The sequence below is a fragment of the Balaenoptera borealis genome (genome assembly GCF_965194805.1).
Source record: "Balaenoptera borealis genome assembly, chromosome: 1".
NCBI classification, from domain to species: Eukaryota; Metazoa; Chordata; class Mammalia; order Artiodactyla; family Balaenopteridae; genus Balaenoptera; species Balaenoptera borealis.
The window spans coordinates 133,243,611-133,250,222 of NC_138860.1; positions in this window are offsets into that span (position 1 = coordinate 133,243,611).

Genomic DNA, 6,612 nt, shown 5'->3' on the forward strand with positions numbered 1-6,612 from the left:
TAATTTCATCTAGTTTAAGGGTTCTAAGACTTGGGGCTTTTAAGACCTAGCAAAATTTCATAAAGCAAAACAAAATAGAAACAAAAATAGGGAATTGACCTAGGGTGGCTCTATTAGTTTGCTAGGGCTACTGTAACAAATTACCACAAACAAGGAGCTTTAAACAACAGAAATTTATTGTCTCACAGTTCTGGAAGCTAAAAGTCTGAGATCAAGATGTCAGCACATTTGGTTCCTTACGAGGCCTGTGAGACAGAATCTGTTCCATGTCTCTCTCTTAGCTTCTGGTGGTTTGATGGCAATCTTTGGCATTCATTGGCTTATAGGTGACATTCTCTTAGTGTCTTCACCTCATCTTCCCTTTGTATGTGTCTGTCTCTGTGTCCAAATTTCCCCCTTTTATAAGGACACAGTCATTTGGATGACACCCCCCACCCCCATGCCTTCATTTTAACTCAGTCATCTGCAAAGCCTCTATTTCCAAATAAGATCCCATTCACAGGTGCTGGGGATTAGGACTTCAACATCTTTTGCGTGGACTAAATTCAACCGACAACAATGGCCAACTCATAATTTAGTTAACTAAGGACATTCGGAAAAAAACCCTGCAGTCTACTATCTTCATTATTTCAAAAAGAAGATAATTTAACACCAGAAATTTTAGGAATGTTATCATCTCACTGCGAAGGGCAGCCTTTCCCAGAAAGAGCAGCTGCAACCTTACATCAACCAACAAGAGTGCATGGACTGCGTAGCTCCTACTTCCTAATCGTTCCCTGGGTTAATGGGGACTTTGACACAGGTCAGCAGAGATCTGTGGAAAGGGTTCCTTTGGTGCATTTGGTCTAGTACAACTGCTTGACCACTGCTGAAACTGCCCTGCAACCACCTTAGCCTGAGTTTTGAAACTATAGTTCTCACACGCAAATGAAACGCACTATCAAAATGTACACTGCTCATACTTCTGTACCTGAGATTATATGAGACCTGGTTCCTCTCCTGTTCTCTGTATTTTCTTCCACAAGTATGCTATGGTCTGTTTCTCTGAAACAGAAATTTGTTTTTGTGAAATCTCACTGCCCCTGCAGAGCATTCTAAAACATCTCTGTAGCGTCTGGAATCCAAATTTCAGCTTTGAGTCTCCCTGCCTGGTTTACAAAGTGATGTTGATTTAATCAACCCTTTCATTGGATTTTGGGTGAATGATTTTGAAGTTATATAGGAGGAGCAGTATCCACTATTCAAAGGTAATGATTGATCAAAAGCAACCACTTGAATTCTGGGACCGCCCTTCTCTTATTTGTGAGCAGTGACAAACTTGCTTGAACCTTCAGAATACTAACCACATTAACCTTGGATTGTTAGAGCTGCTATTCATGACCAGCAATTGACCTGCTCAGAAAGCCCTATACATACACAGAGAGTAGACTATGGACTCTCAAGTAGTTTGCAGAAAAAAAGAAAAGGATGGGTAAAGATCATGGCTTAAATTTTTTGATCATTTCTTTTTCAGGATTCTATCCCCTCACTCTTGGTGCTGTACAAATATTCAAATTTGAAGTGTGAAGAGAAAACCTTTAAAGAGAGGAAAAATAAGGAAATGTTAAGAGTCATACTGTAGGTGAAAAGACTGGACTAGGTGTTTTGACCCCTGTCTCTGCCACTTTATAGCTGCATAATCTAGGGCACAATATTTACTCTCCTTGAGTCTCAGTTTCATCACTTATAAATTGGAATTAATAACATCTACTTCTTAAGGCTGTTGTAAAGATTAATGTATCTCTGTTGGGGAGGGGACTGGGATACAGGGAGGGCTTTCAAGAAGCAAAGAGTAAGTTTAATGTACTTTTGCCTAAAGGTGAGGCTTGACTGATCCAAATGCCAGAAATTGTGATTCATGCTAGCACTCCAAAAAAACCTAATTTTTTTTCTATGAATCAAGCAATTATGGAACAGATTTTTTGAAAGAAATGATGAGTTTGCCTTCAACAAGAGTAGAAAATAATCAAATATTCTTCATATCAAACAACCAGATGGATACTGTAATGCGTCTAGTTATTCAAGGTCACATAAAAAACTGGGAATTAAAGGTAGTTTTCTGGCAGACTTACAGGATCAAAATGCCATTTGGTATTTAACAGAGTTAAGCTGATGATTATCGCAAAACTACATAAGAAATAAAATTTATCAGGCCCTTCAAAAGGTTACTTTCCATTCTAACCAGAAGCAAAATGCCCTTCTTGGCATTTGTAGTTTCTTTTTGAATAGGGCAAAAGATGTGCATTGGTTTTACTGTTACAAGTGAATTAAAATTTTTTATTTGACGAATAAAATTGTTGGACTGAAGAAATTGTTAAATAGGATTTGGAGAATGTAGAAGATATAATTAAAATATCAGGGAAGGGGCTTCCCTGGTGGCGCAGTGGTTGAGAGTCTGCCTGCCAATGCAGGGGACGCAGGTTCGAGCCCTGGTCCGGGAAATTCCCACATGCGGCTGGGCCCGTGAGCCACAATTACTGAGCCTGCACGTCTGGAGCCTGTGCTCAGCAACAGGAGAGGCCGCGATAGTGAGAGGCCTGTGCACCGTGATGAAGAGTGGCCCCCGCTCTCCGCAACTGGAGAAAGCCCTCGCACAGAAACGAAGACCCAACACAGCCAAAAATAAATAAATAAATAAAATTTAAAAAAAAAAAAAATCAGGGAAGCTACCAACAAATGAACTTTCTCTGTTGCTTTTATCCCTAGCACCAAATGCACTTTTGACTAGAACATTTGGAGAATTTCACCTTGGCAGCAGTTTTCAAAGGAATTTTTCCTGACTTATTTGAAAAAGTTGTATAATAAAATCTTATCCATTCACAGAAAAGTCCTGACTCTTCAGGGAAGAGTTCTTAGTCATGTAAAAGCATTTCACTTTCCTTCATGAACACTGACATATGAGCTCAGAGAACTGGGTTCTAATTAAAATAATGGTTTCTCTCTATGATCTTGTCACCTAACTGGGTAAGCCAGATGTTGGCGAAAAGTCCTGGTGAGGTAACCTCATCAGGAAATCACAGTATCACAGGGAAAGATGTACACTTAACAGAGCAATCAAGACACTACACTACAATTCCCAGCACATTCCCAGACTCTACACCACAATTCCCAGATGTTCCTGTCCTGATATCTTTCTCCACACCACTGTCCCACAGCTGAAACAAGAGGCAGTGGCTGAGGGATAAGGCATCATCAGCCTGTTCTAGATTTAAACCACAGCGCTGCCACTTATTCAGCTGCATGACTTTGGAAAGGTCTGCACTCAGCCTCAGCCTCCTCTATACTGTGGGGAAACCAGTATCAACCTCACAAGGATTATTCTAAAATTAAGTTTGGTGACAAGTATAAGGTGCCTGGCACATAAAAGCGTACCTACATTCAAACTACGTGAAGAAGACGATGATCTGAGAAGCTGTGGATTTGGAGCTAATAAACTAGATCCAATCTGAGCTGTTTTGTTTTTAGTTTAATTCAAGGTTGTAGTCATCAAGCATAAAAACAAACAAACAAACAGTGGACCTTGTTTGTGCTTTCCAGGAGCCAATCACCTAACCACAGAAAGCACATAGATGAAATATTATTTAATATATATTTTAAGATCTGCTGTGGGTATGGTATTAAGTTATCTGAATGTTCTTGCTTCAATGGAGGTTGTAATTAGTGGTGGAGGAAGACAGAAGGCAGGGTTATGTTTATCTTTGGAGGGCCTCGTGTAATTTCTATGAATACATGCACATTATAGACGTACTTTCTCTTGTAGCAGTTTTTCTCTGCGTACTTCTCATTTGAGATGAATGGTACTTGGTGCCAGCCTCATTAAATAGATGTCAGCAGATAACGGCCACCATTTACTAAGCTCCCACTCGGTGCCAGGCACTATGAATACACTATCTTGTTTGAACCTCAGAACAAACCTGTGAGGTAGGGTTATTATCAGCATTTTACAGATGAGGAAACGGGCTTAGAGCAGTTCACTGATATGCCTCAACACTACAGCTAATAAGTGACAGAAATGAGATTGAAATGCAGATCTGTCTGCTTCCAGTCTTTTTTCTCCTGAAACTCCGTGTTCTACTATCTCACCTCTATGTACTTCACACTAGAGGCCATAGAGTAAGTGCTCCAAAATATTTATTCGTGATTGAGTATAAAGAAATAAATTGCTGGCCTAAAGGAAGCCCTTTCAAAATTGACTCAGGCCTATTTTGGATTTCCTTTACCCAGTTAGCTGGGATTTCATAGCGAAGATTTTGTTGATTTGCTGCATTCCCACTTTTAAACGCAGCTTCAAATTTCTTTGTCTAAGACTCACAGAACATGGCCCTTTTACCCGATTCTCCATACTATATAAAGCGTTTGCTAAGCTTATTAGGACCTTCTGGGATCTCCTCTGATGATCTGACATTGGCATAATTTTGCAATCTTCCCTTCCTTAGGCTATGAGTAAGGTTGCAAGAAAGACCATGCTATTTTTATGATTGTTGTTGTTAGAGAAAAAGAATGTTATGCAAGTCTGCAAGCTCTAAAACCCAAATGTCCCTGGTGGCACAGTGGTTAAGAATCCATCTGCCAATGCAGGGGACACAGGTTTGAGCCCTGGTCCAGAAAGATCCCACATGCCGTGGAGCAACTAAGCCCGTGTGCCACAACTACTGAGCCTGTGCTCTAGAGCCCGCAAGAGCCACAACTACTGAAACCCGTGCACTTAGAGCCTGTGCTCTGCAACAAGAGAAGCCCGTGCACCACAACGAAGAGTAGCTCCTGCTAGCCGCAACTAGAGAAAGCCTGCGCGCAGCAACGAAGACCCATCGCAGCCAAAAAATAAATAAGTAAATAAATTTATTTAAAAAGAAAGAAACAAAATAAACCAAGCCAAATGGATCAAGAACACAGTTCCAGCCCTAAAGGGCATCTGATCCAAAACCACAAATGGATGTAACATGGCACTGACTTGCTTTCCTCGAGCAGTTGCAGACATCATTCGATGTCACCATATTTTAAAACTGGAGGGGCTTTTTTCTTTCTTTTTTTTTCAATGTATTTTATTTTATATTTTATTTTATGGCTGTACTGCTCGGCATGCAGGATCTTAGTTCCCCGACCAGGGATCGAACCTGGGTCCCCTGCACTGGAAGCATGGTGTCCTAACCACTGGACTGCCAGGGAAGATTCACTTTTATCAGTTAGAACAAGCGAGAGAGAAAAAGAGAATCTCTACAAAGGGTAGCAAGGAGGGAGGGAGGGAGCAGTGCTAGAAGTGTTAAGCCTTTAAAATTCATTGAAATGTTTCTGGCTGTTTTATCAATATTTAACTGTCCGTCTGAGGTCGACATCTCCAGTCATGGCTGAGTGTGTTTATATCAAATGGGAATACAGGAAATGCAAAGTAAATAGAAATAATTTGGGATTATTGTTCCTTTATTCTTTCATTAAGCAATCATTATTGAGTGCCTGTGTGATGAATGATAGTCCCTGCCTGCTAGAAACTCATGGTCTAGGGTTAGAAGTAGACAAAGATGGAGTGGGGTAAGTGGGATATGATAGTGGCATTGCCGGTTGTACGTGAATTGCAGAGTGTCACCTAATCCTACCTGGTAGGAAGTGTGTCAGGGAAGCCCCTCCCGGAGAAGATAAAGGGGAATTTTGCAAGATGAGAAGTCACCGTGGCAAAGAAGAAGGTTCCAGAGAGGATAGCTTGCAGATGTGTTTGAAGAAAGTAAGAGGGCTTTACGTTTGAACTTTGTCTTAAGAAGAATGATTGAAAGATTATTACTAGGAACATGATAAAACCAGTTTCTCTTGTAGCAACATGGAGATTAGGTCAGGGAAGGCTATGTGTGAGAAGGGGAGCCGGCAGTTACAGTAAGAAAAAAATATTTGTCAGGGAGGATGGATATTTAAGTGATGCAATTGGTAAAATGGCATAAATGTCTGGGAAATGATTAGATGGACCTGACAGCTAAGTAGATGATAGTGCCACTTACCAAGATACCATGTATAAGAGGGAGTTTGCAAGAGATGGCACTCAAGATGGATTGCAGCATGAATTAATAGGCCAATATTTGTGTTACAGTTGTTATGTCTACTTCTTTCATCCTTAACTATTTTGTAGAGGTTAGGAGCATGATCTGGGGGATCATTTCAGATCTCAAATCTACCACTTACTGGCTTTCTGATCCTAAGAAGACCACTTACCGTCTGTAAGCCTCAATGTTCTCATTGGTAAAATGATGATAAGAATACTTATGTCACAGGGATGTCATAAGTAATGGTTAAAAGAGCAAATTCACACAGAGTGCCTTCGAGTGAGTGTTGAAGAATAATAATGCCAGTAATTATTACTACTCTTGCTATTTACTGTCCATTGAATGTTCACTGAATGCAGGGTCTACATTTGTTTCCTTTGACTCTGTGCCCCCCAGGTGCCTTCTCCAGTGGTCTGTATGTAATTGTCCATCAGGAAATAATTGCTGAATTGAGCTGAATTGAAATGGTGGAAGATGGAAGCACCAAATGAAGTTTCTGAAAGAGACAGAGAAGGATTCATGCGTGTTTAATGCACAACAAATTCAG